Here is a 19138-nt window from a genome sequence, read left to right on the forward strand (position 1 = left end):
TGATGGATGAATGAGGACACGGTGTGGAGCTCAGTAAGTTGTGGTATTCGTTAGTGATGGATGAATGAGGACACGGAGTGGAGCTCAGTAAGTTGTGGTATAAGTTAGTGATGGATGAATGAGGACACGGTGTGGAGCTCAGTAAGTTGAGGTATAAGTTAGTGATGGATGAATGAGGACTCGATGTGGAGCTCAGTAAGTTGAGGTATAAGTTAGTGATGGATGAATGAGGGCACGGAGTGGAGCTCAGTAAGTTGAGGTATTAGTTAGTGATGGATGAATGAGGACACGGTGTGGAGCTCAGTAAGTTGAGGTATAAGTTAGTGATGGATGAATGAGGACACGGAGTGGAGCTCAGTAAGTTGTGGTATAAGTTAGTGATGGATGAATGAGGGTACGGAGTGGAGCTCAGTAAGTTGTGGTATTAGTTAGTGATGGATGAATGAGGACACGGAGTGGAGCTCAGTAAGTTGTGGAATAAGATAGTGATGGATGAATGAGGGCACGGAGTGGAACTCAGTAAGTTGAGGTATTAGTTAGTGATGGATGAATGAGGACACGGTGTGGAGCTCAGTCAATTGAGGTATAAGTTAGTGATGGATGAATGAGGGCACGGAGTGGAGCTCAGTAAGTTGAGGTATTAGTTAGTGATGGATGAATGAGGACACGGTGTGGAGCTCAGTCAATTGAGGTATAAGTTAGTGATGGACGAATGAGGACACGGTGTGGAGCTCAGTAAGTTGAGGTATAAGTTAGTGATGGATGAATGAGGACACGGAGTGGAGCTCAGTAAGTTGAGGTATAAGTTAGTGATGGATGAATGAGGGCACGGAGTGGAGCTGAGTAAGTTGAGGTATAAGTTAGTGATGGATGAATGAGGACACGGTGTGGAGCTCAGTAAGTTGAGGTATGAGTTAGTGATGGATGAATGAGGACACGGTGTGGAGCTCTGTCAGTTCAGGTATAAGTTAGTGATGGATGAATCAGGGCACGGAGTGGAGCTCAGTAAGTTGAGGTATAAGTTAGTGATGGATGAATGAGGACACGGTGTGCAGCTCAGTAAGTTGTGGATTTGTTAGTGATGGATGAATGAGAACACGGTGTGGAGCTCAGTAAGTTGAGGTATAAGTTAGTGATGGATGAATGAGGACACGGAGTGGAGCTCAGTACGTTGAGGTATAAGTTAGTGATGGATGAATGAGGACACGGAGTGGAGCTCAGTAAGTGGAGGTATAAGTTAGTGATGGATGAATGAGGACACGGAGTGGAGCTCAGTAAGTTCAGGTATAAGTTAGTGATGGATGAATGAGGACACGGAGTGGAGCTCAGTAAGTTAAGGTATAAGTTAGTGATGGATGAATGAGGGCACGGAGTGGAGCTCAGTAAGTTGAGGTATAAGTTAGTGATGGATGAATGAGGAAACGGTGTGGAGCTCAGTAAGTTGTGATATAAGTTAGTGATGGATGAATGAGGACACGGTGTGGAGCTCAGTCAGTTGAGGTATAAGTTAGTGATGGATGAATGAGGACACGGTGTGGAGCTCAATAAGTTGAGGTATAAGTTAGTGATGGATGAATGAGGACACGGAGTGGAGCTCAGTAAGTTGAGGCATTAGTAAGTCATGGATGAATGAGGACACGGAGTGGAGCTCAGTAAGTTGAGGTATTAGTTAGTGATGGACGAATGAGGACACGGTGTGGAGCTCAGTAAGTTGAGGTATAAGTTAGTGATGGACGAATGAGGGCACGGTGTGGAGCTCAGTAAGTTGAGGTATATCTTAGTGATGGATGAATGAGGACACGGAGTGGAGCTCAGTAAGTTGAGGTATAAGTTAGTGATGGATGAATGAGGACACGGAGTGGAGCTCAGTAAGTTGAGGTATTAGTTAGTGATGGATGAATGAGGACACGGTGTGGAGCTCAGTAAGTTGAGGTATAAGTTAGTGATGGACGAATGAGGGCACGGTGTGGAGCTCAGTAAGTTGAGGTATATCTTAGTGATGGATGAATGAGGACACGGTGTGGAGCTCAGTCAGTTGAGGAATAAGTTAGTGATGGATGAATGAGGACACGGAGTGGAGCTCAGTAAGTTGAGGTATAAGTTAGTGATGGATGAATGAGGACACGGAGTGGAGCTCAGTAAGTTGAGGTATAAGTTAGTGATGGATGAATGAGGACTCGGTGTGGAGCTCACGAAGTTGAGGTATAAGTTAGTGATGGATGAATGAGGACACGGTGTGGAGCTCAGTACGTTGAGGTATAAGTTAGTGATGGATGAATGAGGACACGGAGTGGAGCTCAGTAAGTTGAGGTATAAGTTAGTGATGGATGAATGAGGGCACGGTGTGGAGCTCAGTAAGTTGAGGTATTAGTTAGTGATGGATGAATGAGGACACGGTGTGGAGCTCAGTAAGTTGAGGTATAAGTTAGTGATGGATGAATGAGGACTCGGTGTGGAGTTCAGTAAGTTGAGGTATAAGTTAGTGATGGATGAATGAGGACACGGAGTGGAGCTCAGTAAGTTGTGGTATAAGTTAGTGATGGATGAATGAGGACACGGTGTGGAGCTCAGTAAGTTGTGGTATTCGTTAGTGATGGATGAATGAGGACACGGAGTGGAGCTCAGTAAGTTGTGGTATAAGTTAGTGATGGATGAATGAGGACACGGTGTGGAGCTCAGTAAGTTGAGGTATAACTTAGTGATGGATGAATGAGGACTCGGTGTGGAGCTCAGTAAGTTGAGGTATAAGTTAGTGATGGATGAATGAGGGCACGGAGTGGAGCTCAGTAAGTTGAGGTATTAGTTAGTGATGGATGAATGAGGACACGGTGTGGAGCTCAGTAAGTTGAGGTATAAGTTAGTGATGGACGAATGAGGACACGGAGTGGAGCTCAGTAAGTTGTGGTATAAGTTAGTGATGGATGAATGAGGGTACGGAGTGGAGCTCAGTAAGTTGTGGTATTAGTTAGTGATGGATGAATGAGGACACGGAGTGGAGCTCAGTAAGTTGTGGAATAAGTTAGTGATGGATGAATGAGGGCACGGAGTGGAACTCAGTAAGTTGAGGTATTAGTTAGTGATGGATGAATGAGGACACGGTGTGGAGCTCAGTCAATTGAGGTATAAGTTAGTGATGGATGAATGAGGGCACGGAGTGGAGCTCAGTAAGTTGAGGTATTAGTTAGTGATGGATGAATGAGGACACGGTGTGGAGCTCAGTCAATTGAGGTATAAGTTAGTGATGGACGAATGAGGACACGGTGTGGAGCTCAGTAAGTTGAGGTATAAGTTAGTGATGGATGAATGAGGACACGGAGTGGAGCTCAGTAAGTTGAGGTATAAGTTAGTGATGGATGAATGAGGGCACGGAGTGGAGCTGAGTAAATTAAGGTATAAGTTAGTGATGGATGAATGAGGACACGGTGTGGAGCTCTGTCAGTTCAGGTATAAGTTAGTGATGGATGAATGAGGGCACGGAGTGGAGCTCAGTAAGTTGAGGTATAAGTTAGTGATGGATGAATGAGGACACGGTGTGCAGCTCAGTAAGTTGTGGATTTGTTAGTGATGGATGAATGAGAACACGGTGTGGAGCTCAGTAAGTTGAGGTATAAGTTAGTGATGGATGAATGAGGACACGGAGTGGAGCTCAGTAAGTTGAGGTATAAGTTAGTGATGGATGAATGAGGACACGGAGTGGAGCTCAGTAAGTTGAAGTATAAGTTAGTGATGGATGAATGAGGACACGGAGTGGAGCTCAGTAAGTTCAGGTATAAGTTAGTGATGGATGAATGAGGACACGGAGTGGAGCTCAGTAAGTTAAGGTATAAGTTAGTGATGGATGAATGAGGGCACGGAGTGGAGCTCAGTAAGTTGAGGTATAAGTTAGTGATGGATGAATGAGGAAACGGTGTGGAGCTCAGTAAGTTGTGATATAAGTTAGTGATGGATGAATGAGGACACGGTGTGGAGCTCAGTCAGTTGAGGTATAAGTTAGTGATGGATGAATGAGGACACGGTGTGGAGCTCAATAAGTTGAGGTATAAGTTAGTGATGGATGAATGAGGACACGGAGTGGAGCTCAGTAAGTTGAGGCATTAGTAAGTCATGGATGAATGAGGACACGGAGTGGAGTTCAGTAAGTTGAGGTATTAGTTAGTGATGGATGAATGAGGAAACGGTGTCGAGCTCAGTAAGTTGTGATATAAGTTAGTGATGGATGAATGAGGACACGGTGTGGAGCTCAGTCAGTTGAGGTATAAGTTAGTGATGGATGAATGAGGACACGGTGTGGAGCTCAATAAGTTGAGGTATAAGTTAGTGATGGATGAATGAGGACACGGAGTGGAGCTCAGTAAGTTGAGGCATTAGTAAGTCATGGATGAATGAGGACACGGAGTGGAGCTCAGTAAGTTGAGGTATAAGTTCGTGATGGATGAATGAGGACTCGGAGTGGAGCTCAGTAAGTTGAGGTATAAGTTCGTGATGGATGAATGAGGACTCGGAGTGGAGCTCAGCAAGTTGTGGATTAGTTAGTGATGGATGAATGAGGACACGGAGTGGAGCTCAGTAAGTTGTGGTATAAGTTAGTGATGGATGAATGAGGACACGGTGTGGAGCTCAGTAAGTTGTGGATTAGTTCGTGATGGATGAATGAGGACACGGAGTGGAGCTCAGTAAGTTGTGGTATAAGTTAGTGATGGATGAATGAGGACACGGTGTGGAGCTCACTAAGTTGTTGATTAGTTAGTGATGGATGAATGAGGGCACGGAGTGGAGCTCAGTAAGTTGTGGATTAGTTAGTGATGGATGAATGAGGGCACGGAGTGGAGCTCAGTAAGTTGAGGTATAAGTTAGTGATGGATGAATGAGGGCACGGAGTGGAGCTCAGTTAGTTGTGGATTAGTTAGTGATGGATGAATGAGGACACGGTGTGGAGCTCAGTAAGTTGTGGATTAAGTTAGTGATGGATGAATCAGGACACGGAGTGGAGCTCAGTAAGTTGAGGTATAAGTTCATGATGGATGATTGAGGACACGGTGTGGAGCTCAGTAAGTTGAGGTATAAGTTCGTGATGGATGATTGAGGACACGGTGTGGAGCTCAGTAAGTTGTGGATTAAGTTAGTGATGGATGAATCAGGACACGGAGTGGAGCTCAGTAAGTTGAGGTATTAGTTAGTGATGGATGAATGAGGACACGGTGTGGAGCTCAGTAAGTTGAGGTATTAGTTAGTGATGGATGAATGAGGGCACGGAGTGGAGCTCAGTAAGTTCTGGATTAGTTAGTGACCGATGAATGAGGACACGGTGTGGAGCTCAGTAAGTTGTGGATTAAGTTAGTGATGGATGAATCAGGACACGAAGTGGAGCTCAGTAAGTTGAGGTATTAGTTAGTGATGGATGAATGAGGACACGGTGTGGAGCTCAGTCAGTTGTGATAATAATTAGTGATGGATGAATGAGGACACGGTGTGGAGCTCAGTAAGTTGAGGTATTAGTTAGTGATGGATGAATGAGGACATGGTGTGGAGCTCAGTGAGTTGAGGTATACGTTAGTGATGGATGAATGAGGGCACGATGTGGAGCTCAGTAAGTTGAGGTATAAGTTAGTGATGGATGAATGAGGACACGGTGTGGAGCTCAATAAGTTGAGGTATAAGTTAGTGATGGATGAATGAGGACACGGAGTGGAGCTAAGTAAGTTGTGGCATAAGTTAGTGATGGATGAATGAGGACACGGTGTGGAGCTCAGTAAGTTGTGATAATAGTTAGTGATGGATGAATGAGGACACGGAGTTGAGCTCAGTAAGTTGTGGTATAAGTTACTGATGGATGAATGAGGACACGGTGTGGAGCTCAGTAAGTTGTGGATTAGTTCGTGATGGAATGAATGAGGACTCAGTTTAGAGCTCAGTAAGTTGAGGTATTAGTTCGTGATGGATGAATGAGGACACCCTGTGGAGCTCACTAAGTTGTGGATTAGTTCGTGATGGATGAATGAGGGCATGGAGTGGAGCTCAGTAAGTTGAGGTATAAGTTAGTGATGGATGAATGAGGACACCGTGTGGAGCTCAGTAAGTTGAGGTATTAGTTAGTGATGGATGAATGAGGACACGGTGTGGAGCTCAGTAAGTTGAGGTATTAGTTCGTGATGGATGAATGAGGGCATGGAGTGGAGCTCAGTAAGTTGAGGTATAAGTTAGTGATGGATGAATGAGGACACCGTGTGGAGCTCAGTAAGTTGAGGTATAAGTTAGTGATGGATGAATAAGGACACGGAGTGGAGCTCAGTAAGTTGAGGGATTAGTTAGTGATGGATGAATGAGGACACGGTGTGGAGCTCAGTCAGTTGAGGTATAAGTTAGTGATGGATGAATGAGGGCATGGAGTGGAGCTCAGTAAGTTGAGGTATAAGTTAGTGATGGATGAATGAGGACACCGTGTGGAGCTCAGTAAGTTGAGGTATAAGTTAGTGATGGATGAATGAGGGCACGGAGTGGAGCTCAGTAAGTTGAGGTATAAGTTAGTGATGGATGAATGAGGGCACGGAGTGGAGCTCAGTAAGTTGAGGTATAAGTTAGTGATGGATGAATGAGGACACGGAGTGGAGCTCAGTAAGTTGAGTGATTAGTTAGTGATGGATGAATGAGGGCACGGAGTGGAGCTCAGTAAGTTGAGGTATAAGTTAGTGATGGATGAATGAGGACACGGAGTGGAGCTCAGTAAGTTGAGGGATTAGTTAGTGATGGATGAATGAGGACACGGTGTGGAGCTCAGTAAGTTGAGGTATAAGTTAGTGATGGACGAATGAGGACACGGTGTGGAGCTCAGTAAGTTGAGGTATAAGTTAGTGATGGACGAATGAGGGCACGGTGTGGAGCTCAGTAAGTTGAGGTATATCTTAGTGATGGATGAATGAGGACACGGTGTGGAGCTCAGTCAGTTGAGGTATAAGTTAGTGATGGATGAATGAGGACACGGAGTGGAGCTCAGTAAGCTGAGGTATAAGTTAGTGATTGATGAATGAGGACTCGGTGTGGAGCTCAGTAAGTTGAGGAATAACTTAGTGATGGATGAATGAGGACACGGTGTGGAGCTCAATAAGTTGAGGTATAAGTTAGTGATGGATGAATGAGGACACGGTGTGGAGCTCAGTAAGTTGAGGTATATCTTAGTGATGGATGAATGAGGACACGGTGTGGAGCTCAGTAAGTTGTGGTATAAGTTAGTGGTGGATGAATGAGGACACGGAGTGGAGCTCAGTAACTTGAGGTATAAGTTCGTGATGGATGAATGAGGACTCGGAGTGGAGATCAGTAAGTTGAGGTATAAGTTAGTGATGGGTGAATGAGGACTCGGAGTGGACCTCAGTACGTTGAGGTATAATTAGTGATGGAAGAATGAGGACACGGAGTGGAGCTCAGTACGTTGAGGTATAAGTTAGTGTTGGATGAATGAGGACACGGAATGGAGCTCAGTAAGTTGAGGTATAAGTTAGTGATGGATGAATGAGGGCACGGTGTGGAGCTCAGTAAGTTGAGGTATCAGTTAGTGATGGATGAATGAGGACACGGAGTGGAGCTCAGTAAGTTGAGGTATAAGTTAGTGATGGATGAATGAGGGCACGGAGTGGAGCTGAGTAAGTTGAGGTATAAGTTAGTGATGCATAAATGAGGACATGGAGTGGAGCTCAGTAAGTTGAGGTACAAGTTAATGATGGATGAATGAGGACACGGAGTGGAGCTCAGTCAGTTGAGGTATTAGTTAGTGATGGATGAATGAGGACACGGTGTGGAGCTCAGTAAGTTGAGGTATAAGTTAGTGATGGATGAATGAGGACACGGAGTGGAGCTCAGTAAGTTGAGGTATAAGTTAGTGACGGATGAATGAGGACTCGGTGTGGAGCTCAGTAAGTTGAGGTATAAGTTAGTGATGGATGAATGAGGACACGGTGTGGAGCTCAGTCAGTTGAGGTATAAGTTAGTGATGGATGAATGAGGACACGGAGTGGAGCTCAGTAAGTTGAGGCATAAGTTAGTGATGGATGAATGAGGACTCGGTGTGGAGTTCAGTAAGTTGAGGAATAACTTAGTGATGGATGAATGAGGACACGGTGTGGAGCTCAATAAGTTGAGGTATAAGTTACTGATGGATGAATGAGGACACGGAGTGGAGCTCAGTCAGTTGAGGCATTAGTAAGTGATGGATGAATGAGGACACGGAGTGGAGCTCAGTAAGTTGAGGTATTAGTTAGTGATGGACGAATGAGGACACGGTGTGGAGCTCAGTAAGTTGAGGTATAAGTTAGTGATGGACGAATGAGGGCACGGTGTGGAGCTCAGTAAGTTGAGGTATATCTTAGTGATGGATGAATGAGGACACGGTGCGGAGCTCAGTCAGTTGAGGAATAAGTTAGTGATGGATGAATGAGGACACGGAGTGGAGCTCACTAAGTTGAGGTATAAGTTAGTGATGGATGAATGAGGACACGGAGTGGAGCTCAGTAAGTTGAGGTATAAGTTAGTGATGGATGAATGAGGACTCGGTGTGGAGCTCACGAAGTTGAGGTATAAGTTAGTGATGGATGAATGAGGACACGGTGTGGAGCTCAGTACGTTGAGGTATAAGTTAGTGATGGATGAATGAGGACACGGAGTGGAGCTCAGTACGTTGTGGTATTAGATAGTGATGGATGAATGAGGACACGGTGTGGAGCTCAAGTAAGTTGTGGTATAAGTTAGTGGTGGATGAATGAGGGCACGGAGTGGAGCTCAGTAAGTTGAGGAATAAGTTAGTGATGGATGAATGAGGGCACGGAGTGGAGCTCAGTAAGTTGTGGTATAAGATAGTGATGGATGAATGAGGGCACGGTGTGGAGCTCAGTCTGTTTTGGTATAAGTTAGAGATGGATGAATGAGGAAACGGAGTGGAGCTCAGTATGTTCAGGTATTAGTTAGTGATGGACGAATGAGGACACGGTGTGGAGCTCAGTAAGTTGAGGTATAAGTTAGTGATTGACGAATGAGGGCACGGTGTGGAGCTCAGTAAGTTGAGGTATATCTTAGTGATGGATGAATGAGGACACGGTGCGGAGCTCAGTCAGTTGAGGAATAAGTTAGTGATGGATGAATGAGGACACGGAGTGGAGCTCACTAAGTTGAGGTAAGTGTGAGGTAATTCACTTTGGTAGGAGCAACAGATGTGTCGAGTATAGGGCTAACGGGAGGACTTTGAATAGTGTGGATGAACAGAGGGATCTAGGTGTGTGTGTACATAGATCCCTGAAAGTTGGGAATCAAGTAGATAAGGTTGTCAAGAAGGCGTACGGTGTCTTGGCGTTTATTGGTAGGGGGATTGAATTTAGGAGTCGCAGTGTAATGTTGCAACTGTACACTACTCTAGTGCGGCCGCACTTGGAGTACTGTGTGCAGTTCTGGTCCCCGCATTACAAGAAGGATGTGGAGGCGTTGGAGAGGGTGCAGAGGAGGTTTACTAGGATGTTGCCTGGTATGGTGGGGAGGTCCTATGAGGAGAGACTGAGGGATCTAGGGTTGTTTTCGTTGGGAAGAAGGCGGCTAAGAGGGGATCTTATTGAAACATATAAGATGATTAGAGGTTTAGATAGGGTGGATAGTGATAGCCTTTTTCCTCGGATGGAGAAAGCTAGCACGAGGGGGCATGACTTTAAATTAAGGGGGGGTAGCTACAGGACGGATGTCAGGGGTAGGTTCTTTACCCAGCGGGTGGTGAGGGATTGGAATGCCCTGCCTGCTGCAGTTGTAGATGCGTCTAGTTTGGGGGCGTTTAAGAGATCTCTGGATAGGTTTATGGACGAAAAGGGATTGGTATAGGCTAGTGGGTCATTGTTTTTGTAACTGGTCGGCGCAACATCGTGGGCCGAAGGGCCTGTTCTGCGCTGTAATGTTCTATGTTCTATGTTCTATGTTCTATGTATAAGTTAGTGATGGATGAATGAGGACACGGAGTGGAGCTCAGTAAGTTGAGGTATAAGTTAGTGATGGATGAATGAGGACTCGGTGTGGAGCTCACGAAGTTGAGGTATAAGTTAGTGATGGATGAATGAGGACACGGTGTGGAGCTCAGTACGTTGAGGTATAAGTTAGTGATGGATGAATGAGGACACGGAGTGGAGCTCAGTACGTTGTGGTATTAGTTAGTGATGGATGAATGAGGACACGGTGTGGAGCTCAAGTAAGTTGTGGTATAAGTTAGTGGTGGATGAATGAGGGCACGGAGTGGAGCTCTGTAAGTTGAGGAATAAGTTAGTGATGGATGAATGAGGGCACGGAGTGGAGCTCAGTAAGTTGTGGTATAAGATAGTGATGGATGAATGAGGGCACGGTGTGGAGCTCAGTCTGTTGTGGTATAAGTTAGAGATGGATGAATGAGGAAACGGAGTGGAGCTCAGTATGTTCAGGTATTAGTTAGTGATGGATGAATGAGGAGACGGAGTGGAGCTCAGTAAGTTGAGGTATAAGTTAGTGATGGATGAATGAGGACACGGAGTGGAGCTCAGTAAGTTGAGGTATAAGTTAGTGATGGATGAATGAGGACACGGAGTGGAGCTCAGTACGTTGAGGTATAAGTTAGTGATGGATGAATGAGGGCACGGAGTGGAGCTCAGTAAGTTGTGGTATAAGATAGTGATGGATGAATGAGGGCACGGTGTGGAGCTCAGTCTGTTGTGGTATAAGTTAGAGATGGATGAATGAGGAAAAGGAGTGGAGCTCAGTATGTTCAGGTATTAGTTAGTGATGGATGAATGAGGACTCGGTGTGGAGCTCAGTAAGTTGAGGTATAAGTTAGTGATGGATGAATGAGGGCACGGAGTGGAGCTCAGTAAGTTGTGGATTAGTTAGTGATGGATGAATGAGGGCACGGAGTGGAGCTCAGTAAGTTGTGGTATTAGTTAGTGATGGATGAATGAGGACACGGAGTGGAGCTCAGTAAGTTGTGGTATAAGTTAGTGATGGATGAATGAGGACACGGTGTGGAGCTCAGTAAGTTGAGGTATAAGTTAGTGATGGATGAATGAGGACTCGGTGTGGAGCTCAGTAAGTTGAGGTATTAGTTAGTGATGGATGAATGAGGGCACGGAGTGGAGCTCAGTACGTTGTGGATTAGTTAGTGATGGACGAATGAGGACACGGAGTGGAGCTCAGTAAATTGTGGTATTAGTTAGTGATGGATGAATGAGGGCACGGAGTGGAGCTCAGTAAGTTGTGGTATTAGTTAGTGATGGATGAATGAGGACACGGAGTGGAGCTCAGTAAGTTGTGGAATAAGTTAGTGATGGATGAATGAGGGCACGGAGTGGAGCTCAGTAAGTTGAGGTATATGTTAGTGAAGGGTGAATGAGGACACGGAGTGGAGCTCAGTACGTTGAGGTATAAGTTAGTGATGGATGAATGAGGACACGGAGTGGAGCTCAGTAAATTGTGGTATTAGTTAGTGATGGATGAATGAGGGCACGGAGTGGAGCTCAGTAAGTTGTGGTATTAGTTAGTGATGGATGAATGAGGACACGGAGTGGAGCTCAGTAAGTTGTGGTATTAGTTAGTGATGGATGAATGAGGACACGGAGTGGAGCTCAGTCAGTTGTGGTATAAGTTAGTGATGGATGAATGAGGGCACGGAGTGGAGCTCAGTAAGTTGAGGTATTAGTTAGTGATGGATGAATGAGGGCACGGAGTGGAGCTGAGTAAGTTGAGGTATAAGTTAGTGATGGATGAATGAGGACACGGAGTGGAGCTCAGTAATTTGAGGTATAAGTTAGTGATGGATGAATGAGAACACGGTTTGGAGCTCTGTCAGTTCAGGTATAAGTTAGTGATGGACGAATGAGGACACGGTGTGCAGCTCAGTAAGTTGTGGTATATGTTAGTGATGGGTGAAAGAGGACACGGTGTGGAGCTCAGTACGTTGAGGTATAACTTAGTGATGGATGAATGAGGGCACGGAGTGGAGCTCAGTAAGTTGAGGTATAACTTAGTGATGGATGAATGAGGGCACGGAGTGGAGCTCAGTAAGTTGAGGTATTAGTTAGTGATGAATGAATGAGGACACGGAGTGGAGCTCAGTAAGTTGAGGTATAAGTTAGTGATGGATGAATGAGGACACGGTGTGCAGCTCAGTAAGTTGTGGATTTGTTAGTGATGGATGAATGAGAACACGGTGTGGAGCTCAGTAAGTTGAGGTATAAGTTAGTGATGGATGAATGAGGACACGGAGTGGAGCTCAGTACGTTGAGGTATAAGTTAGTGATGGATGAGTGAGGACACGGAGTGGAGCTCAGTAAGTTGAGGTATAAGTTAGTGATGGATGAATGAGGGCACGGTGTGGAACTCAGTAAGTTGAGGTATTAGTTAGTGATGGATGAATGAGGACACGGAGTGGAGCTCAGTACGTTGAGGTATAAGTTAGTGATGGATGAATGAGGGCACGGAGTGGAGCTCAATAAGTTGAGGTATAAGTTAGTGATGGATGAATGAGGACACGGAGTGGAGCTCAGTAAGTTGAGGTATAAGTTAGTGATGGATGAATGAGGACACGGAGTGGAGCTCAGTACGTTGAGGTATAAGTTAGTGATGGATGAATGAGGGCACGGAGTGGAGCTCAGTAAGTTGTGGATTAGTTAGTGATGGACGAATGAGGACACGGTGTGGAGCTCAGTAAGTTGAGGTATAAGTTAGTGATGGATGAATGAGGGCACGGAGTGGAGCTCAGTAAGTTGTGGTATTAGTTAGTGATGGATGAATGAGGACACGGAGTGGAGCTCAGTAAGTTGTGGTATTAGTTAGTGATGGATGAATGAGGACACGGAGTGGAGCTCAGTAAGTTGTGGTATAAGTTAGTGATGGATGAATGAGGGCACGGAGTGGAGCTCAGTAAGTTGAGGTATATGTTAGTGAAGGGTGAATGAGGACACGGAGTGGAGCTCAGTAAGTTGAGGTATAAGTTAGTGATGGATGAATGAGGACACGGAGTGGAGCTCAGTAAATTGTGGTATTAGTTAGTGATGGATGAATGAGGGCACGGAGTGGAGCTCAGTAAGTTGTGGTATTAGTTAGTGATGGATGAATGAGGACACGGAGTGGAGCTCAGTAAGTTGTGGTATTAGTTAGTGATGGATGAATGAGGACACGGAGTGGAGCTCAGTCAGTTGTGGTATAAGTTAGTGATGGATGAATGAGGGCACGGAGTGGAGCTCAGTAACTTGAGGTATTAGTTAGTGATGGATGAATGAGGACACGGTGTGGAGCTCAGTCAATTGAGGTATAAGTTAGTGATGGACGAATGAGGACACGGTGTGGAGCTCAGTAAGTTGAGGTATAAGTTAGTGATGGATGAATGAGGACACGGTGTGGAGCTCAGTAAGTTGAGGTATAAGTTAGTGATGGATGAATGAGGACACGGAGTGGAGCTCAGTAAGTTGAGGTATAAGTTAGTGATGGATGAATGATGGCACGGAGTGGAGCTGAGTAAGTTGAGGTATAAGTTAGTGATGGATGAATGAGGACACGGTGTGGAGCTCAGTAAGTTGTGGTATAAGTTAGTGATGGGTGAAAGAGGACACGGTGTGGAGCTCAGTAAGTTGTGGTATAAGTTAGTGATGGGTGAAAGAGGACACGGTGTGGAGCTCAGTACGTTGAGGTATAACTTAGTGATGGATGAATGAGGGCACGGAGTGGAGCTCAGTAAGTTGAGGTATAACTTAGTGATGGATGAATGAGGACACGGAGTGGAGCTCAGTAAGTTGAGGTATTAGTTAGTGATGGATGAATGAGGACACGGAGTGGAGCTCAGTAAGTTGTGGTATAAGTTAGTGATGGATGAATGAGGAGACGGTGTGGAGCTCAGTCAGTTGAGGTATAAGTTAGTGATGGATGAATGAGGACACGGACTGGAGCTCAGTAAATTGTGGTATTAGTTAGTGATGGATGAATGAGGGCACGGAGTGGAGCTCAGTAAGTTGTGGTATTAGTTAGTGATGGATGAATGAGGACACGGAGTGGAGCTCAGTATGTTGTGGTATTAGTTAGTGATGGATGAATGAGGACACGGAGTGGAGCTCAGTAAGTTGTGGTATAAGTTAGTGATGGATGAATGAGGGCACGGAGTGGAGCTCAGTAAGTTGAGGTATATGTTAGTGAAGGGTGAATGAGGACACGGAGTGGAGCTCAGTAAGTTGAGGTATAAGTTAGTGATGGATGAATGAGGACACGGAGTGGAGCTCAGTAAATTGTGGTATTAGTTAGTGATGGATGAATGAGGAGACGGAGTGGAGCTCAGTCAGTTGAGGTATAAGTTAGTGACGGACGAATGAGGACACGGTGTGGAGCTCAGTAAGTTGAGGTATAAGTTAGTGATGGATGAATGAGGACACGGTGTGCAGCTCAGTAAGTTGTGGATTTGTTAGTGATGCATGAATGAGAACACGGTGTGGAGCTCAGTAAGTTGAGGTATAAGTTAGTGATGGATGAATGAGGACACGGAGTGGAGCTCAGTAAGTTGAGGTATAAGTTAGTGATGGATGAATGAGGAGACGGTGTGGAGCTCAGTCAGTTGAGGTATAAGTTAGTGACGGACGAATGAGGACACGGTGTGGAGCTCAGTAAGTTGAGGTATAAGTTAGTGATGGATGAATGAGGACACGGTGTGGAGCTCAGTAAGTTCAGGTATAAGTTAGTGATGGATGAATGAGGACACGGAGTGGAGCTCAGTAAGTTGAGGTATAAGTTAGTGATGGATGAATGAGGACACTGAGTGGAGCTCAGTAAGTTGAGGTATAAGTTAGTGATGGATGAATGAGGACACGGAGTGGAGCTCAGTAAGTTCAGGTATAAGTTAGTGATGGATGAATGAGGACACGGAGTGGAGCTCAGTAAGTTAAGGAATAAGTTAGTGATGGATGAATGAGGGCATGGAGTGGAGCTCAGTAAGTTGAGGTATAAGTTAGTGATGGATGAATGAGGAAACGGTGTGGAGCTCAGTACGTTGTGATATAAGTTAGTGATGGATGAATGAGTACACGGTGTGGAGCTCAGTCAGTTGAGGTATAAGTTAGTAATGGATGAATGAGGACACGGTGTGGAGCACAGTCAGTTGAGGTATAAGTTTGTGATGGATGAATGAGGACACGGTGTGGAGCTCAAGTAAGTTGATGTATAAGTTAGTGATGGATGAATGAGGACACGGAGTGGAGCTCAGTAAGTTGAGGTATAAGTTAGTGATGGATGAATGAGGACTCGGTGTGGAGCTCAGTAAGTTGAGGTATAAGTTAGTGATGGATGAATGAGGACACGGTGTGGAGCTCAGTAAGTTGAGGTATTAGTTTGTGATGGATGAATGAGGACACGGTGTGGAGCTCAAGTAAGTTGTGGCATAAGTTAGTGATGGATGAATGAGGGCACGGTGTGGAGCTCAGTCTGTTGTGGTATAAGTTAGTGATGGATGAATGAAGACACGGAGTGGAGCTCAGTAAGTTGTGGTATAAGCAAGTGATGGATGAATGAGGACACGGAGTGGAGCTCAGTAAGTTGAGGTATAAGTTAGTGACGGATGAATGAGGACTCGGTGTGGAGCTCAGTAAGTTGAGGGATAAGTTAGTGATGGATGAATGAGGACACGGTGTGGAGCTCATTCAGTTGAGGTATAAGTTAGTGATGGATGAATGAGGACACGGAGTGGAGCTCAGTAAGTTGAGGTATAAGTTAGTGATGGATGAATGAGGACTCGGTGTGGAGCTCAGTAAGTTGAGGAATAACTTAGTGATGGATGAATGAGGACACGGTGTGGAGCTCAATAAGTTGAGGTATAAGTTAGTGATGGATGAATGAGGACACGGAGTGGAGCTCAGTAAGTTGAGGTATAAGTTAGTGATGGATGAATGAGGACACGGTGTGGAGCTCAGTACGTTGAGGTATAAGTTAGTGATGGATGAATGAGGACACGGAGTGGAGCTCAGTACGTTGAGGTATAAGTTAGTGATGGATGAATGAGGGCACGGTGTGGAGCTCAGTAAGTTGAGGTATTAGTTAGTGATGGATGAATGAGGACACGGTGTGGAGCTCAAGTAAGTTGTGGTATAAGTTAGTGGTGGATGAATGAGGGCACGGAGTGGAGCTCAGTAAGTTGAGGTATAAGTTAGTGATGGATGAATGAGGGCACGGAGTGGAGCTCAGTAAGTTGTGGTATAAGATAGTGATGGATGAATGAGGGCACGGTGTGGAGCTCAGTCTGTTGTGGTATAAGTTAGAGATGGATGAATGAGGAAACGGAGTGGAGCTCAGTATGTTCAGGTATTAGTTAGTGATGGATGAATGAGGAGACGGAGTGGAGCTCAGTAAGTTGAGGTATAAGTTAGTGATGGATGAATGAGGACACGGAGTGGAGCTCAGTAAGTTGAGGTATAAGTTAGTGATGGATGAATGTGGACACGGAGTGGAGCTCAGTACGTTGAGGTATAAGTTAGTGATGGATGAATGAGGGCACGGAGTGGAGCTCAGTAAGTTGTGGATTAGTTAGTGATGAACGAATGAGGACACGGTGTGGAGCTCAGTAAGTTGAGTTATATGTTAGTGACGGGTGAATGAGGACACGGAGAGGAGCTCAGTAAGTTGAGTTATATGTTAGCGACGGGTGAATGAGGACACGGAGTGGAGCTCAGTAAGTTGAGGTATAAGTTAGTGATGGATGAATGAGGACTCGGTGTGGAGCTCAGTAAGTTGAGGTATTAGTTAGTGATGGATGAATGAGGACACGGTGTGGAGCTCAAGTAAGTTGTGGTATAAGTTATTGATGGATGAATGAGGGCACGGAGTGGAGCTCAATAAGTTGAGGCATAAGTTAGTGATGGATGAATGAGGACACGGAGTGGAGCTCAGTAAGTTGAGGTATAAGTTAGTGATGGATGAATGAGGGCACGGAGTGGAGCTCAGTAAGTTGTGGATTAGTTAGTGATGGATGAATGAGGGCACGGAGTGGAGCTCAGTAAGTTGTGGTATTAGTTAGTGATGGATGAATGAGGACACGGAGTGGAGCTCAGTAAGTTGTGGTATAAGTTAGTGATGGATGAATGAGGACACGGTGTGGAGCTCAGTAAGTTGAGGTATAAGTTAGTGATGGATGAATGAGGACTCGGTGTGGAGCTCAGTAAGTTGAGGTATAAGTTAGTGATGGATGAATGAGGGCACGGAGTGGAGCTCAGTAAGTTGAGGTATTAGTTAGTGATGGATGAATGAGGGCACGGAGTGGAGCTCAGCAAGTTGAGGTATAAGTTAGTGATGGATGAATGAGGACACGGAGTGGAGCTCAGTACGTTGAGGTATAAGTTAGTGATGGATGAATGAGGACACGGAGTGGAGCTCAGTAAGTTGAGGTATAAGTTAGTGATGGATGAATGAGGACACGGAGTGGAGCTCAGTACGTTGAGGTATAAGTTAGTGATGGATGAGTGAGGACACGGAGTGGAGCTCAGTAAGTTGCGGTATAAGTTAGTGATGGATGAATGAGGGCACGGTGTGGAGCTCAGTAAGTTGAGGTATTAGTTAGTGATGGATGAATGAGGACACGGTGTGGAGCTCAAGTAAGTTGTGGTATAAGTTATTGATGGATGAATGAGGGCACGGAGTGGAGCTCAATAAGTTGAGGTATAAGTTAGTGATGGATGAATGAGGACACGGAATGGAGCTCAGTAAGTTGAGGTATAAGTTAGTGATGGATGAATGAGGACACGGAGTGGAGCTCAGTACGTTGAGGTATAAGTTAGTGATGGATGAATGAGGGCACGGAGTGGAGCTCAAGTAAGTTGTGGTATAAGTTAGTGATGGATGAATGAGGGCACGGAGTGGAGCTCAATAAGTTTAGGTATAAGTTAGTGATGGATGAATGAGGACACGGGGTGGAGATCAGTAAGTTGAGGTATAAGTTAGTGATGGATGAATGAGGACACGGAGTGGAGCTCAGTAAGTTGTGGATTAGTTAGTGATGGACGAATGAGGACACGGTGTGGAGCTCAGTAAGTTGAGGTATAAGTTAGTGATGGATGAATGAGGACACGGAGTGGAGCTCAGTAAGTTGAGTTATATGTTAGTGACGGGTGAATGAGGACACGGAGTGGAGCTCAGTAAGTTCAGGTTAATGTTAGTGAAGGGTGAATGAGGACACGGAGTGGAGCTCAGTAAGTTGAGGTATAAGTTAGTGATGGATGAATGAGGGCACGGAGTGGAGCTCAGTAAGTTGTGGTATTAGTTAGTGATGGATGAATGAGGACACGGAGTGGAGCTCAGTAATTTGAGGTATTAGTTAGTGATGGATGAATGAGGACACGGTGTGGAGCTCAGTCAATTGAGGTATAAGTTAGTGATGGACGAATGAGGACACGGTGTGGAGCTCAGTAAGTTGAGGTATAAGTTAGTGATGGATGAATGAGGGCACGGAGTGGAGCTCAGTAAGTTGAGGTATAAGTTAGTGATGGATGAATGAGGGCACGGAGTGGAGCTCAGTAATTTGAGGTATAAGTTAGTGATGGATGAATGAGGACACGGTGTGGAGCTGAGTAAGTTGAGGTATAAGTTAGTGATGGATGAATGAGGACACGGAGTGGAGCTGAGTAAGTTGAGGTATAAGTTCGTGATGGATGAATGAGGACACGGAGTGGAGCTCAGTAAGTTGAGGTATAAGTTAGTGATGGATGAATGAGGACACGGTGTGGAGCTCTGTCAGTTCAGGTATAAGTCAGTGATGGACGAATGAGGACACGGTGTGCAGCTCAGTAAGTTGTGGCATAAGTTAGTGATGGGTGAAAGAGGACACGGTGTGGAGCTCAGTACGTTGAGGTATAACTTAGTGATGGATGAATGAGGGCACGGAGTGGAGCTCAGTAAGTTGAGGTATAACTTAGTGATGGATGAGTGAGGGCACGGAGTGGAGCTCAGTAAGTTGAGGTATTAGTTAGTGATGGATGAATGAGGACACGGAGTGGAGCTCAGTAAGTTGAGGTATAAGTTAGTGATGGATGAATGAGGACACGGAGTGGAGCTCAGGAAGTTGAGGTATAAGTTAGTGATGGATGAATGAGGACACGGAGTGGAGCTCAGTAAGTTGAGGTATAAGTTA

This window comes from Carcharhinus amblyrhynchos, chromosome 22 (genome assembly GCF_965287045.1).
Source record: "Carcharhinus amblyrhynchos chromosome 22, sCarAmb.v2.hapA, whole genome shotgun sequence".
Classification (NCBI taxonomy): domain Eukaryota; kingdom Metazoa; phylum Chordata; class Chondrichthyes; order Carcharhiniformes; family Carcharhinidae; genus Carcharhinus; species Carcharhinus amblyrhynchos.